Raw genomic sequence first — 17,467 nt, 5'->3', positions numbered from 1 at the left:
CGGAATGCTCAGTACATTTGTGCAATCAAGCATGGCTTGGCTGCTAATGGTCTGCTCCAGAAATCATTGTCAGAATGCCAGTTAGGGGAAGCTGCAGCACTAACCCACTCCCATGCTCAAAAGCATTACTAAGACCAAATACACACACAATTATGGTGAAAAACATACATGCATACCGCAGGGGGTGGTTAGCTAGAGGAGGGCCCAGGGGCACTCACCACGTGTTAATCTAGTCTAAGTCACGCCTGGCCATACTCCATTTATGCCATACTGAATCTAGTTTACAAAGATCATTCACCAGTAAACTCTACTCACCTATATGAGCCTACAGATTGTATGCAACCAGCAGGGACATGTAACCCTTACATGAGCAAGTCATCACTTTCTTCCTGGATACAGATTAACTACACAGGTTCAGTGGCACTTCAATTTGACCTGAAAGCCATCCGCACAACCTGTGTCATTAATATGTGTCCAGGATGAAAGGGATGGTTTGGGCACCCTATCTAACCCCAAAGTGTGTCTGTAAATACCCAATTTGTTGTTTGCCTTTATAGTATTTTCTAACACATTTGAATCAACAGTGCTACATATCAAATAGTGGATGACAAAAGGAATAACGAATCTTTATGTATACATACCACTTTCGGCCGCCTGCTCCACCTCACAGGCCTCCTCATCCTCCCCCTCTTCCTGGGCCTCCTCAGCCGGCACGACCTCCTCCTCGGCTGCCACCTCTGCCTCCACTGGCCACTCAGCCTCCTCCACTCCATCACTTTCCTCTGCCACCCCTTCTTCATTCTCTTCCTCCTCGCCCATCGCTGGCTCCGCCTCCTCATGGGCCTGGGGCGCCTCTGCCTCCTCCTGGGCCTGGCCCGCCTCTGCCTCCTCCCGGGCCTGCCTTGCTCGTGCACGTGCTGTGTTTTGGAAAAATCAAAAAAGTGCCAATTAGTGGTAATTTGTATTAAGCCTTATCAACCTATAAATGCAAAGGTTAGAGGTACTGATACTTGTACATGCAAACAGCTCCTCAGTGGCCTTTACAAAACACAGCCTGTAACATGGCAGGTATGCTGTGACATTTGGGCCATTGTAAGCATCACAAGCATTAATCCTCCCCAATAACATATTTTATGACCATTACAGGGTGTCAATCAGGAAGTAGCACTCGTATATTGTATGCGTTGTTTAACTCATGATCAGGCTGCTGACCTTAGTGGATTAAATAATGTCAGGTAAGCAATCATGTACAAATCCACATTTACTGTTGAAATACTCACATCTAGCAATGCTGGCCCTTATCGATTGAAGCCTCTCTGGCTCCCTGCGCCGGAGGTCGGACCACCGCCGCTCAAGCTGAGCGATGGTCCGCCGCACATGGGTGCGGGCGTATATCCGCCGGCGGGCCACCGCATAGGCAGAGCGTTTCTGCCTATTCGTTATGAATGGGCCCACACGACCCAGCCTGGTCTCCATAACGGAGACCAGTGTCCTCAGCTCGGCTGCAGAAAAGGGTGCTGCTCTGCCATAAGCCGCCATCTTAGCAATGGCACAAATCAAACAATCATGTGCTGTCATTGGTTGATCAGAGTGATATTTGGTATTAACTTTATTGTTCATTTGTACACTAACAGCGTGTATGCGCCCGAACAGACGGCTAACTCATTGCATCGCACACCCATCCTAAACAGTGTAAAATAAGATGGAAACACATTATATCTAATCTATAACATTCACCAAACATGGGTCTAAGCAACTGGTGAAATAGTCTGCATCTCTAGACACTTACACCTAACTCCACATGCTGCCATGTGTACACTTACCTTCTACTGGCCCCTACTACAGAGGTGGAATGAAAAGTAGCTAGCATCTAACCTGAATGTGGAGTGCTTTCACATGTGATTTGGATGCTAGCACTGATTACTTGTGGCTAAGTGGTGGACTGGATTGACATATGGAATGAATAGTGTAAGTTGTACTACATAGCAAACAAGTGCACAGTACAGAAGTACATTCAAATATACATTGCATGTCTGACCTCAGTTGTATTTGGTCATTGGTGTTGGAATCTGCATTTAGCAAATAAATCAGACTTACTGAGTTTGCCATGTTTTTGGGAAATATTTTTCAACACCAAGGGGCGGGACGTATGCGCCGCACGGTTGACGCTGGCGTACGGGACGCGGCCGTACGGAACGCAGGTTGCAGCTGATTAACGCCAATTACAGAAATAGTATTTAAAGTTGTCCTAGAAAGGCAAACAGTTGTTGCAAACATGCCAGGCTCAGAGTCAGAGGAAGACCAGGTGGTGCAGAATCTCTTGGCACGCATGGAGGCCAACACCACCTATGTCCCCCTCAACCCAGAGGACCCAGATGGCCCATCAACATCAGGCCAATCAGCAGCTGGGCCATCCTCAGCTTCAGCAGAATCATTGGGAACACAGCAGGTGGCTTCCCAACAGAGTAGCCAGCCCAGCACTTCAGGTACAGCAACCGGTGGCCGTGGCAGTGCCCGTGGCCGCAGTGGGGCAACACGGGAACCAACAACACGAAACATGGCATATGAACCGCGGGAGCTTGACATCCTGGTGACCCGGGCACGTGATTTAATTGAGTGTCCAGCGGTGAAGTTGACACACACAAGGAGATGGAAGATCTGGGAGGAGATAACGGCGGAGATTAATGCAGTGGCTCCACAAGTTCGTCAGACGGAGCATGTTAAGAAGAGGCAAGTACATGTGTGTTACATTAGAGTAGTACAAGTCCAGTAATGTTTACATTCAATATTAGATGGAGTTGGGCAATGGGTGTTCACGTTGCTTGGAGGCACAGACATGTTGGCCATGACATTGAATTGATAGTTATTGGAGGGTGACTGTTTTTGTATCTTCTAAGGGTTGGTATGAAAAATTAATATAATGTAAGTTTGGTGTTAGTAGGCACATGTTGTATTATGTTTCAGATTGCAATGGGTGCTACAGCAAACATGAGGAGTGACATGTATTAATATGTACACTTTGATTGCAGGTGGCACGACTTCAAAGGCAACCTCAAGAAGAAATTGACCGAGCGGTGGCAACACAGCCAGACCTCTGGGGCTGGCCCCATGCCATCCAAGCTGGAGCTCACCCCCCTGGAAGAGATGGCCCAGTGCTGTATTGCAGTGGAGGAGGTCCGGGGGGTGAGCACTATAGACAGCGAGTCCCCAGCGGAAGTGATGGCTTCTACTCTTGAAGGTAATTATTTGCCAGGCCATAAGTAGATGTTTTAAATTTGGCATGGAATGTGTGGTAATTGGTAATTTCTCGTTCAACAGCATCGCCACCGCTTGGTCAAGATTCTCTTGAGGAGGTTGTGGAGTCTGTGCCACCTGGCCCCAGTAGCAGGCCCGTGCAGCAGCAGCCGGGATTGTCCCCGGCTGAATTGTCCATGTGGGGCCGTGTGCTGGATAGTATTGTGCAGCAGGAAGAGTCGGCATTCGAGCGGGTGCGTAGGGCCGAGGAGGTGCTGCAGGGTTTGACCACCAGCCAGCAGAGTATTGCTGAGAGCCTGCAGGCTATGAGTGCCAGCCAGCAAGCTATGGCTGCCAGCCACCAAGCTATTGCTGGTAGCCTGCAGGTGCTGGCTGATCAAGCCCTGCGGCAAAACTACCTCCTCCTCCGCCATAATGAACTTATGGTGGAGCTAGTTAACAGCAATAGGGCCCTAATGTCACCCGCTTCGGGTGCATTACCAACCTCATCACTCCCTGCTGCCAGAGGGGGAAGAAGATCCACCCCCTCACCAGCATGTGCTCCACATGAGCCACCATCGGACTCTGGCCGTGGACGAGGCAGAAGAGCTGCTGCACGTGGCAAGGAGCCTGCCAGGGGCAAACGTGCTCGCAAATGAACTTGTGTCCCCATTAATCTCCTCCGTTATGTCTTCCCAAATCTTCCATTGAGCTGTGTGTGTCAGCATCCTGTGTCCAAATCCGTGCCCAGGGTCACCACTTTTGCCCGCGGTTCAAATGTCATGTTTGGTTCACCTGTTGCCCTGTTTCGGCTACCATTACTGTGTGCTGTACTTGAAGTGTTGGTGCTGTAATTTTGTTGTGAAGCCACCTGATGTGTTCCCAATGATTCTGCTGTGGCTATTTATTATATATTATGTCATTTTTGTCCTGGTATGGTACCATTTGTTTTGTTATGGTTTTGAAATTTGTACCAAAGTTTCTTTAATAAATTTTATGTTGGCCCCCCAAATGTCTGTATTAATTAATACATGCACAAGTGCCATGTGTATTAGTATTATTAATATTAAGTTGTGTGCATTATTTGCAGTGTAAAAGTGTGGGACAAGTGCAGCATGTAAAGTTCCCTTTAAGCTGCAATGCTTCCAATTGTAGCAGTGAGAAGCGTGTAATTAACAAGTAATGGGTAAAGTATGTGATTGTATTGTGTTCAGGTGACATTGGTTGAGGTGCGTTCGTCCTGATTAGGCGTTCCGATTGCCTAGCGCATGACCGAGTGGTGTCCGCAAAGCAAGAGTAACCTTTTTGACACCGCACATTTCTGCCCTTTTTGCTCGCGTGCATTCGGCGTGCTGTCCGAATGCACGCCTACCAAAATGTGTGTACTCCCCCGTGTCCGCCCATGTTTCCGCCCAGTTTAGCCCACTTTGAAACTACGCCCCTGTGTCATTCCGCATGACGCCCATAACACACCCATATTGCCCGAATGATTGCGGTGCACATTTCTGTACGGTATTAGTGAGAACAAGTACGGAGACCATGCGTGGCACATGCGCGTAGCGTTCTCCACGCATGCGCAGACGGCTAAAAAACGCCATCCGAAAGAATTCGGGAATATCCGCACCGATCAGAATAAGGGCCACTATGAGCCCAAAATAACATTATTCCACACAGTATGAGCCAAAATTCAGAGACAGAGAGAGTGACATCAGAGACAAAGGGACAGAGAGAGTGACAGCAAGGACAGAGGGACAGGGAAATTGACAGCAGGGACAGACAGCAGGGAAAGAGAGTGACAGCAGGGACAGGGAGAGTGACAGCAGGGACAAAGAGAGAGTGACAACGTGGACAGAGAGTGACAGTAGGGACAGGGAGAGTGACAGCAGGAACAGAGAGAGTGACAGCATGGACATAGGGATCCGGTGAGTGGCAGCAGGGACATACCTGTATGGAAAACAGCAGGGACATAGGGACAGGGATTGACAGCAGGGACAGAGAGTAAAAGCAGAGACAGAGACTAACAGCAGGAACAGAGAGAGAGAGTGACAGCAAGGACATACAGGCAGTGTTCCCTCTAAGCTGTGCGCACGTGCGCGCGTACACAACTCGACAAGCGTGCGCACAGACATTACAACAGAGCGCACAAAGCAGCAGTGGTCCCTTTATGCAGTTGTGGACTCAAATAAATGTGTGTTTCACCCATTAAATACATTGTGTGCTGTGTTTTCAATGTTTAAATCTTTAATATCATTTTAAAGTAAAGTTAACACAAATGCTGAACGTCATTTTCCAGTTATATATAAGTGACGCACAAAAATTAAAATTTCCTTCCAAAGTTGCACAGCCAAAATCTTTTGCCGCACATAGCCTTCGTAAAATTAGAGGGAACATTGCATACAGGTGGGAGAACGGAAGCAGGGTAAGATTATCCAATGAGCAGCAGTGAGAGGGAGGCTCTGGTAGGTTTGAACAACAGTGCGGAGGAGGCTCTGGTTGGCGGTAACGGCATTGGCTCTGATCGGTAGCAGCAGTGGCTCTGGTTGGTGGCAGTGCGGAGAAGGCTCTGGACGGTGGCAGGGGTGTTGGCTCAGCTCGGCAGTAGCAATGATGCAGAGCGGGCTCTGGTCTGCCCCCACCCATGTCCAGTCAACCTATGGTCGCCATCATTTGAAATCTGCCATAGAATGGCAGCCAATCAAGATCTCCTGATTGGCTACTGGTTCAGAAGCTCCAATTGGTGCATAAATACAGATGAATTTGAAACGGTAGCATGGTTTTTCAGTCAGTGCTGGACATGCCAGTATGCCATACCAGTGTATACCGGCCCATATAGTGTATATGTTTAACTTATCCAGCAGGAAGAACAGTACTATATTGTCTAAAGACTCCCAGAGACATGTCACTTGTATACAAGTGCATTTTGTGACATCATAGACACTAGCTGAAAAGTAAATTCCCCAAAAATTATCAAACTTTATGTCCCTGTGTAGTACTCAGATGACCGATATATTTAAAGCCTATCTAAGCTGGTTCTCTAATATACCAATATTTACTCTGTTTCCCAGGTTTGCTAATGATGTACCGGTTTTATTTTTAATTTGTGTGACATTTAATCAGCACATATTGAGAAGCAGGGCTTAGCTTTTCATTATGCCTCATTGTAGATTATGAAGACAGCTTAATACAAGCTGCCCAGCTGATGCACACTTCACCATCAGGATAAACTAGAATGCCTTCCAGAATAGAGATTCTCATTAAGCCGTCTACAAGAGGAGGGATAATAGGTTTACTTGCTTAATTAATAAACTAATCAATTTATTTCAGTCTTACTAATTTGGTGTCCACAGTTTGCTCTTCAGGTTCAGGCATTCATATAATACTGATTAAAAAAACAATAAAAATTATATATATATATATATATATATATATATATATATATATATATATACGCAAGAGGATAAGAGGTGCGCTAGCTGTTTGGCTTATAATTTAGAACCACTACACCTGTGTATGTGGTGTTTTTAAAAGGTTACAGTCCTCCCTCAGAGTCTGCTGCAATGGGCACTAGATCCTTATATCTCCAGGACCGCTGCTTCCAACCAATAAGGAATCCCTGGATCCAAATGGGATTAGGACAATCTGTAGAACAAAATGTAGAAGGAAGCAATCTTAGTGCAATAACGTTTTAATAAAAGGCAGTCTGCCACTTCATAAAAGACAATAATAAACAGGTACTCGTACCCCACAATACATCAGTGTGGGCTTGAATACCACAGGATTTAAAATCGATTTCAATGAATAGCAACGGTCACCGTCAGTCTCCTCTCGATTTAGAGCTGGGGAATCTCACTGGCACGTCCGTATGTAACACCGGGACCCTCATGCAGGTAAGAGGCTCTCCCTCTCCTGACAGGCGACCGACTGTAGTTAGCGTCTGGGGAGGCACGCCAATATGGGCGAAGACCTCCTTTTAACGAGGGTGGATGATGACTTGACGCTGCAAGTAGCGTGTTATGGTCAGTGGGCTTGTGATATAGTGACATTGTAAGCCCAGTCTGGGAAATAGTAATACAGACAACCAAATAATGGATGGTCTCCATACTGCATTCAGAAGTGAATTTAATATTTTCAGCAGCCGTGATCAGGTAGCTTAGAAGTGCTGTAAGTTGGTCATGCAGTCGTGGCCGGTAATTTCCCAGGACCCTGACATACCACAGCACCGCACATCTACTATCATGCCATGCTACAAGCAAGGCATGTATTCTCATGCAGCAGTAGGTTTGTTGTATGTACCATTAGGTGCCCTTGCGGGTTACTTTACATTGGCAAAACCTCTCAGACTTTCAAGGAGCGGATGGCTTCCCACCGCTCGTCCATCAAGCTAGCCCTTGAAGGGGCAAAATCAGACGAGGCTGTTGCCCATCGATTCCAGACCATAAACATCCCCTGCCATCACTGCAATATTGGATGGTCGAGGAAGTGCCCACCCTCAGCAGAGGAGGGGATCGGCACAAATTGCTTCTACAACGTGAGGCGTTTTGGATTTTTAATCTAAACACCATTGCACCCGCTGGACTTAATGAATATTTGTCATTGAACTGCTTCTTGTAATTCTCCTTCTTTTTGCTATGTTGAATGCAACCCTCATCTGCAGTTATTGTGTTATTACATATGTTTCTCTTGTGCAGTCTTCCATGCGGTCTCTCCAGTTCTTATTGTACACACACTTTTGTTTACACAGATTGCCATGGCAACCCGCTCCAGCTGATGTGGGGCGCATCGTGGATGACGTCACCCCCACTCGCCGGGGCTGGGGAGCATGGTATCGACTGCACAGGTGTTGGGCGAGAGGGAGCTTACTTAGGTAAGAGCTGTTCTTGTTTGTATTGTACTCTGATAATGGATGTAAAATTCTGAGACTGTTAGCACCAAGCCGATCACTGTCTCAGCCTGTCATTATTTATTGTGAAGTCCCTGTTTGAGTGCCGCCGGCTCCGTGACCCAATATATATATATATATATATATATATAGAAGTGGGGGTAGGGCGGCACTCGAGGCTGAATAAAACACGGTAACTATATATATATATATATATATATATATATATATATATATATATATATACACACACACACGCTTTTTTTTTAACCTATTACTGAAAGTGTCTGGAAAAGTATATAGTTTATATGGGGTGGGGGATCTGAACTGCACACCATATTTTTAAACATAATAAAAGGTGTTAGCATGCCGACACTTGTAGTACCACACATGACAATGAGGTCAGCTGGTTGTGGAAGACGGGCCCATATGTTTTGGGACAAACATTATGCTATGAATCTCAATTTTATGTCATGTTAAATTGAGTTTATTATGATTCTCTTGCTTACCAGTAGTGCTTATAGTGTGAATTTTCTCTTTTTTCAAAGTATATATTTTGACATGTGGCACAAAGGGTGACAGAATTTATATACAAGTAGAGTTCAGGGGGGTATTCAATCCCCACCGCTATTATCGACAGGGGAAATAGCGCCGGGTGCCTATTCAATGCTGTCATTTCAGATTGAAAGGCAGCTCGACAGAACGGACCCAACTATAAAAACAGCCCGGTCCATTTTGCCGAAAACGGTTGTGGATTGTCGAGTTCACGGACGGATCTTAGCAATCCACGGCTGTTTTTGCCGACATGGTCCCTTTTCGCTGTTTGACAGGTGGAACATTGACTTCCACCTGCCGATAAACTGGCGAGCGGACTGAAACAGGGCAGGGTTCCAACTGTCAGAACTTGGGATTGAATACCCCCCAAGTGTCTGATGTACACAGATCCCACTGCAGCTACCATCCTGTACACAGCGGTTCTGCAAAAATATGCAAATTTCGCAGCCACTATGATTTGTATTGACACCCATTGGCGGTGTCTCAGAACCGTCATTTGTGTGCAAAGATGCAACCATCGGAGACCAGTGGTGTGGCTAGGTGCCACGGTGCCCGGAGCAAGGGCATGTTTTGCTCCCCCGATTTGTTGTCTTGCACGGCAAAAAGGGGATGTGGCCTAACATTACACCACACACCGTAATGCCCATTGCACATTTTAGCAAACTTTGTAATATCTATTACACATAAAGCCACATACCGTAATGCCAATTACACATCTGACACATAAGTGCCACTTACTTACATGCTCATTGCTAGGAACTTCATGCTCGATGCCAAGGGCTTAATGCTCAATACCAAGGGGCTTCATGCTCGATGCCAAGGGAGACTGAAATAGCTCATTGCCAAGGGGGACTAAAATAGCTTGTTGCCAAGGGGGAATGAAATTGCTCGTTGCCAAGGGGGACGAAAACTGCTCGTTGCCAAGGGGGACTAAAATTGCTCGTTGCCAGGGTTGACTAATATTGCTCGTTGCCAGGGGGACTAATTTTGCTCATTGCCAAGGGGGACTAAAATTGCTCATTGCCAGGGGGACTAATATTGCTCGTTGCCAAGGGGGACTAATATTGCTCGTTGCCAAGGGGGACTAAAATTGCTCACCGTTGCAGGCACTGTACGCAAAGCCGTCTTTTCAATTGGGCTCAATGGGCAGTTTCCCAAGGGCCCCAGGATTCCAAGGGTCCTGTTAATGTGGTGCACTGCGCACTTGTCCCCGCAGCCCACAGGCCATATGTCCCTATGCGCCCTGCCCAGTCCTGCTTGTGGGTGGTCCCAGTTCCCGCACGCCTTGTACGTTACTGGCAGTGAAACTACCTGCTGTGTACCAGTGTCAGTCAGCATGCCCAGTGAGAGGGAGTGTGTGCTTTGGAGAAGCCCACGCTGTGTGTGACAACGCCATTAGCCCCTGCAGTGCTACTGAGCCCCGGCACTTCTATCTGGCGGGGGGAAGCTATCAATCACCTTCAGAGGTTCCCTGCATGTAGCGCCACAGCGCTAGCCCCAGCTGCCTTCACACACCTCAATCTTCATGGAGCTGCCTGGTGAGTGTGGGACAGAGCTGCCAGGAGGGTGAGGCTGGAGCAGAGCGGTAACATAGTAAGAGCAGCCGGAGAGCAGCCACAGCTTGCCTCCACCTTTCACAGGTCAGAGCATGATGCCGGCTCCCCCCCAGGCAGAGCAGGGAGCAGGCAGGGGAGGGAGTGGGGGAGTGGGCTGTATGGCCCTGGCGCCCTTTGATGTCTCGGCACCCGGAGCTCATGCTCCACCGGCTCCGCCCTCCCTACGCCCCTGTTGGAGACTACCATATGGTTGTGCAACTGGCGCCAGAGCCATTTGATCTACGTAGCTGATAGCAATCGCAAGCTGTGACGCATCCCTGAAATGGACACGACACCTACGGTTTACTAATGACCCCCAAGCAGTGGCGTAACTATAAATTTTGCTCCCCCCTGCCAAAAAACTTTCTGGCGCCCCCCCCCCCTCCCCCATAATGCACCTTACACTATATGCCTCTCACCGCAGGACCCCTTTCACAATATGACACAATGTAACAACACATCTCACACACACACACACACACACATATATATATATATGTATGTGTGTGTGTATATATATATATATATATATATATATATATATAACTCAATGTGTGTGTGTGTGTGTGTGTAAGTTGTGCTTACCTGCCATAATTTTTGTTTCTGTTGGTCACTTTTAATGGCAGCCACCAGTCAGGGATGGGGGAGGCACAGGCACACATGAGGATGAGGAGGTAGCAGATGTACAGATGAGGAAGGAAGATTGGGGAGAGGGGTGCCTAGAGGGACAAATGGAGATTGTGGCAGAGGTTAAGAAAGGAAAGAGGCATGGATATAGAAAGTACCAAAGACCTTATGGTATATAGGGAAAATCTTGCATGCTCATCAACTTCTCCTCCAGGCACACACCCTGCCAATTAAATTTTCCTTCATGCCCCACTGGCAACGTTTAGCCTGTGTGGGCAAATTAAATCAAGTGGCCCAGCTATTCTACCAGTGCAAGGACAAAATGCAGCAGCATTTCGGTACCACCTCTTCGCTAAGAGACCTGGTCAGCCTTTCTCACAACAAGCCATCTGTCCTCCCACCGCCAACAAACACACCTTTACTATGGATGGCTTTAGCTGCAGTCACATATAAGTGCAGGGGTGTAATTAGAACTCTGTGGGCCCCATAACAAAATTGTGATGGGGAACCCTACCCTATTGTCTTTACAATGTCTGTTAAGGGAGCAAGACAGAAAAAGAAAGTGAGGAGGGTGAGAGAAAAGGGTGAGAAAAATATGTAGAAGTGGTCAGGGAGGAAGGAAAGAGAAGATTTCACGGAAAAATAGGAAACGAGAGAAAAAGGGGTAAAGGGAGAAAGGGATGAGAAGGGGGGGCAAGAGAGAAAAAGGGAGGGAAACGAGAGTGTCAGGTACAGTAGATACAGAGAGAGTCAATCAGAGAGAGACAGTGGCATATATTCAATGCCGTGGGCGAGCGGTGACTGCGAGCAGGACTTTTTGCTCGCAGTCACCGCTCACCCTGTCAGTATTCAACTGACCCCCCCTCATTCGCAAATTCCCCCTCGCTCCGTTTTTTGAGCGAGGGGGAATTTGCGAATGTGCCTCCAAAAGCTGCGAGAGCCGAGGCTAATTACAGCGAGTTTGCTGCACTAGCCTCGGCTCTCGCAGTTTAGGGGAATCCTCGCAGTTCTGTGACTGCGAGGATTCCCCCGGAACGTTGCATAGTGCGAGCAGCCGGCGCGGGGGTTAAACTGCGAGGATCACTGGTTTTCTGTGATCCTCGCAGTTTAACCTCCTCGCCGGCCGCTCGCACCGGCATTGAATACTGCACAAAGTCAGGGAGAAAACAAGAGGTAGAGACAGTGTAAGAAGAAAAATAGGGTGGCTGCTACCATCTCCAACACCACAACACACACACAGATATATTGCACAGGGACTAGGGTACCCAGGCACCAGGGGCACACTGACACACAAGCACATACATTGTACATGGACCATGGATACACTGACACACACACATATACAGTCTATAGGGACCAGGGGCACATTGACACACACACACACACACATTATATAGGGGTCAGGGGCACACTGACACCAGTACACATTGTATAGGAAACAGGGGTGGCACACACACAAACATATGTATCGTATAGGGACCAATCCAGGGGCACACTAATACAAAATGTACACATATACTTTGCATATAAAGCTCAGTTACATGCAATCCCTCCCCTCCTCCACGATGAGTACCTCTGTGCTGGGCTGCCAGTTTGCGTCTCCTGACGAGGAGCAGGCAGTGACAGGGGCCCAGGAGCGCTGAATTAAGCCGATACTTGCAAAAAGCGTTCCGGGCAGGAGGGGGGGGGGCACTGGTCATCAAGCGGCAGCTGTTCTCTCCGCAGCACTGGCACTGGCAGCCCCACGAGCAAAGGGGAAGCAGCCTCCGCACAGCAGGCTTTGGGAGCATTGTCTGTCTGTGCTGCAACACAATCGGAAGCTGCGGCTTGTAGCTCCGCCTCCCTGAGCTTCTTCTTCCTCACAGCAGCCTTTTCTTCCGCAGCGGTGCGGCCATTCACTCGCATGTCCTGCTGTTACAATACTGTAGATTAATCTGTGAGGGAGAATCACAGGGAGGTGGAGCTGCCTCCAATTGTATTGTAGCATAGACAGAGCGGTCGGCGTTCTATCTTTAAGTACTGTTTTTGACTGCTGCCCTGGAGACCGTCCTAAATATGTAGTGGCCCCGGGGAAGTAGCATCCTGCCTCCCACCCAGTCCGGCGCCCCCGCTGCCGCCCGCTCCCCCAAGCAGCAGCGGGGGCTGCCTTACGATAGCTACGCCCCTGCCCCCAAGGCACTGTTATTCTATAATCTCTGCACTGATTGAATTGAAAAGGCTGGTGTAGACAAATTAGATGTATATAATATAAAAAAAGTTAACTGTACATATATAAATATTTATTTTAATTCAACAAGTTATATTTTTCTACAGAATGCTAAAATACCAACATAACATTTACCCAAGAAGCTGGAGACTCATGTCGCTAAATTCATGCTGCACATCATAAGGATCCAGGTGGCAATTGTAATATGGCAGCGATACCTCCAATAAACACTTCACGGGGTCCCAGTCTGGGGATTCTTGGGGAGGTGCCCCCCCAAATAAAGGGGCCCCTCTCCAGGGCACCCAAGGCCTAGGCTGAAGCTATCCCCCGCACCCACCGCCCAAAGGATGCGGGGGATAGCTTTTGCATAAAGTAGTATTTGCCTTTACAGTGGGGCCAGAGGTCACAGCAAACCTGCCCTATATGCTGGTGTTTAGAGAACCACAAGTACCAGCATGTGAGGCATTAAGGGCCCGCTGATACCTATAGTCCCCCTGCAAAGGCAATATTGAAATGACCACAAAACATCAATTGTTTTAATATTTTATTTATCTGGACAGTCACCTGGGGCAGCGGCCTTTATGTTCATTTGCATGGCCGCCGCCTCCCCAGAGCTTCCTCCAGCATCTTCATCTGTGAACTTCACCTGGGGCAACAGCCTTTAAGCTCTTTTGCATTGGATGCCACCCACCTAAGACTTTGGTGTCTTCAGGAGCGCTTCCCAGCTTCTCCTCGGCCATCGGACTTCCTTCACCCTGTCTTGCGCTGGCTAGTATAGCCAGTTCATGGGAGCGGGGTGTTAATGACCAGGATCGCCAGTAGGGGCAGCCCATACATGTGACAATCATCTCCAGAACAGAGGATTGTCACAATTTTTGGCAGGTGTATGGGCCCTTTAACAGGAGAGGAAACTCCAGAAGCTGGACTGTTCCAGCTTCTGTCTCACACAGTGTTGGTTATATAATATTATTGTACCGCTGACTGAACTTTACAAATATATACCAAGTGCTCCTTGCTTATTTCTCTTAACGTGGGCGGGGCAGAAATCATTGGATGATCACCGACCATCAAATGATTTCTCTATGGCTCGCAAATCTTTGGCGCCCCTGTATGAAAAGAGGGTGGGCAGCTGACATCCAGTGACATCAGCTGCCTGCCCCCAGCACCCGCGTCACCTGTGAATTACCATGGAAACGCCCATCATTTTCATGGTGTTCCCATGGGTGCAACCGATGTCTGCTGCCCCAATTCCCCAATCCACACTGCTGCATGTGAACTGGCTGGCAAATAATCAATTCGCCGTGCCCGCTCGCACAAAGAGGCTGCACATGCACATAAATCCTTATGCACATACATAGTTTCTAAACATTGCTCTCATGTGCGAACAAACAAACATGTCCACCTTTAGACATTTCAATATTCATGCATGTCGACCTTCAGCGGTCGACCTAATGAATGTCGACCTCCCTCTTGTCGACTCTATGACCCATACACGAAAAGCAAACACATAATGACACATGTGCAACTTAAAATAACAAATTGCAATCTCCTGAGGAAACCGCCACAATCCACGGTGGAGAAACGCGTAGAGATGGTCGTCTTGCAACACAACCTGGTGTACTGCCAGCAATAATATATGTGTAATTTCTAAGCCGATGCTTTCCCAGCAATAGCCTCCTTTGATGATCTGCCCGCCTGCGATAATAGCATTGGGAATAACAACTGAAGCCTTCCTGTCACTGCTGTATGCACCGATTGAACTGTGACCGAGTGGCCGAACAGCCCCGGCTCGGTCCATCAGGTGCACACACTCCCCAGCTCAAGGCTAAGCAGCCGAGCAGCTGAGAGGCGCCTCCGATCTCCGGTACTATGGGATGTACCTGCTTGAGACAGCACTGCACACTATGGTTTCAGACATCACAGCTTCTTTATTCCTTGCTGGATAACGTGCTCAAAGTGAAAGTGCAAGGTAACTGAGCCATACTAATGCATTTAAATATTGGAACCAATATACGGCAATTGTCATCAGGAGTTACTTAGTCTCATATATAACAAAGAAATTCTGGGACCTATGCTTTCCATACTCTGATGATTATCTGCTCTCCACTTCATCTTGATTGTCATTCCAAAGGGGAGATTATCTGGAGCGCTAGAGACTGCACATTTGAGCAATCCTGCAGGCACCATTATATTAAATCTAATTGCTAAGTGGGGACGTTACATGCATAAACATCAGAGTTGTAATCATGACCAATTTGTGATTTTAAAGTGATATATATTTTTTATCAGAAATGTTATTATTTTTCATTTTTTGGGTAAAGTTGTGTATATATTCTTTTTGTGTCCAATATTTTTTATTGTTTATTTATGCTTTCTAAATAAATGTAAAATTAATTTCTTTATCCTGAAGCGCTCTCTTTTAAATTTTTGTTAGCTTATATATGGGTGACCAAGAATACCATATGGGAGCTGCTTTTTTTAAACTAAATATTTAAGTGGTAAATGTGTTGACAGCATCTACTATTTGTGTCTTAATTTGCAACTGATTTTTTTAGTTCAAATTGCAACACATACTTAATTAAATCAACATATTTACAGGGACATCACAAAAAAGCATGCATCCACCTGCTGAGCCACACCGCAGTGAGGAGAAGGAAGAAATCATACTGGAGCCTGTGGATGCATTTGCTCCTGAGGATGATAGGCCTGAAAAGCCTAGTCCAACAACAGAACATCAGAATCAACTTTATTGGCCAGGTATACTTGCGTATACTAGGAATTTGATTTGGATTGCAGTGCAACAGCCGTTTAGGTAACAGTTAAACAGTGACAGTACATACATATATACATAACACATACAGGTATATGCTCAATGTGCCCAGGGGATTGTAGATGCAGACTACTACTGACAGAGGAAACAGAATGGACACATAACCAGCTCCTACTGTTTACCAATTAGCCTGATCGTTAGATGGGTTTAGAAACAAACAAATAGATTTCATGGCAAATCAAAGCCAACAGATGGAGTACATTCAGGGATATTTAAAATATGTTGCAGCAATTCCGCAAGGTTTCTAATACCACCAGAGTTGCAGAGGGCACAAGAATCCGCATGGCTGCAGTGGCGCACGAATGGGGGGTTTCTGAGTCCGGGAAACCCCCCTGACAGGACAAAAAATATTTGGGAGATGGAGCTCCCGCTGCACCTGCCAATGGAGTGACCCCTTCCCCGGGCTTAATTGTCCGGGGTGTGGTGCAGAAGAGGAGTAGGCAGCGGCCGGTGGAGGGTACCTGGTACTAGGTAGCAGCCAGCTGTCCCTGGAATATCCGTGAATGCAGTCAGGCATGTATACAGGGCAGTAGGCTGTGTTGCTCGCTGTCAGTGTGAGCTGCTTTCAGCCGCACCCCCCCCCCCCCCTTTCAGCAGGGGCAAGGGACTTGCAAAAAAAACCTCCCTGCCCACTTCCTCTATCATGGTGCCCCTATAATTTTGTTCTGGAGCTGTGTGTGTGTGTGAATATATATATATATATACACACACACTTGTATACCTGGAAATCCCCCCCCCCCCTTGAGAATTCTGAGTTTGCCCCTGCGACCATAGATACGCATCTAGCTGATATAAGCCATGCCATCAGGGCACAAACTGATTCGATTAGGGCACAAAATGAAAACACATCAGCACAAACAGATGCAATACAACAGCAGACTAGTGCATTGCTCTCACCTTACCGCTCAGGGTGAGCATAGCATACCCAACCCCCCAATACTGAAGCAGCGTCTCCACTATGCCTATTAGCACTTCTCCCACATCTCCACCACAGCGTAGTGTGCAAACCAGGGGAGGGGGTGCCACTAATGTATCCAAGACAAGTTGCAGCTGGACCCAATTACAAAAATAACCTGTATTTTTCTAAATTTAATTATTAGTCCATAGTTCTTCCCATACTGATTTATTTTCATTGTTTCTTTTTCTTAGGTAGTTTGATTGTTTGAAATTATTGCTGTTGGATTTGTGTTATGTTGAAAATATGGGCCGCCTGCACAGAATTTTACCCTTTACATGTTGGTAGCAGCACACTGCAGTCTGCAATAAAGCTGTCAAGGACACTCCCTTTGAGTTTAATTTTAGGCTGCACACTGTACTGCTTGCAGCTCACAGTGACCAGTTACACACAGATAACATCTCTGGATTCAAGTTGGTAAGATTTTTGGGTGTAAAATGTGCACATTAGCACCCTCCCTTGCTGGGTGTTGAAGTTTTCCTGTGAAAGGAAATGGGTTTAATCTTATTTTTACAGACATCAACCCAGCGTCCACCGCCCTGGGAAGCCGGGGAAAGCCCCAGGTTCCAGCCCTGGATGGATTAAG

The 17,467-nt window shown here is 47.2% G+C and overlaps 1 long non-coding RNA gene across 1 annotated transcript; it reads left to right on the top strand.

The window, feature by feature from the left end:
• Positions 1-7,973: 7,973 nt before the first annotated feature.
• Positions 7,974-17,175, top strand: LOC146036631 (uncharacterized). The gene is made up of 3 exons (XR_014460886.1): positions 7,974-8,098; positions 15,695-15,853; positions 17,076-17,175. It is a non-coding gene; the product is annotated as an uncharacterized LOC146036631 (long non-coding RNA).
• The last annotated feature ends 292 nt before the right edge of the window (positions 17,176-17,467 follow it).

This window comes from Crinia signifera, chromosome 9, assembly GCF_055691185.1.
Source record: "Crinia signifera chromosome 9, ASM5569118v1, whole genome shotgun sequence".
NCBI classification, from domain to species: domain Eukaryota; kingdom Metazoa; phylum Chordata; class Amphibia; order Anura; family Myobatrachidae; genus Crinia; species Crinia signifera.
The sequence above is the reverse complement of the archived record's forward strand: the minus strand, read 5'-3'. Positions and strand labels throughout refer to the sequence as shown.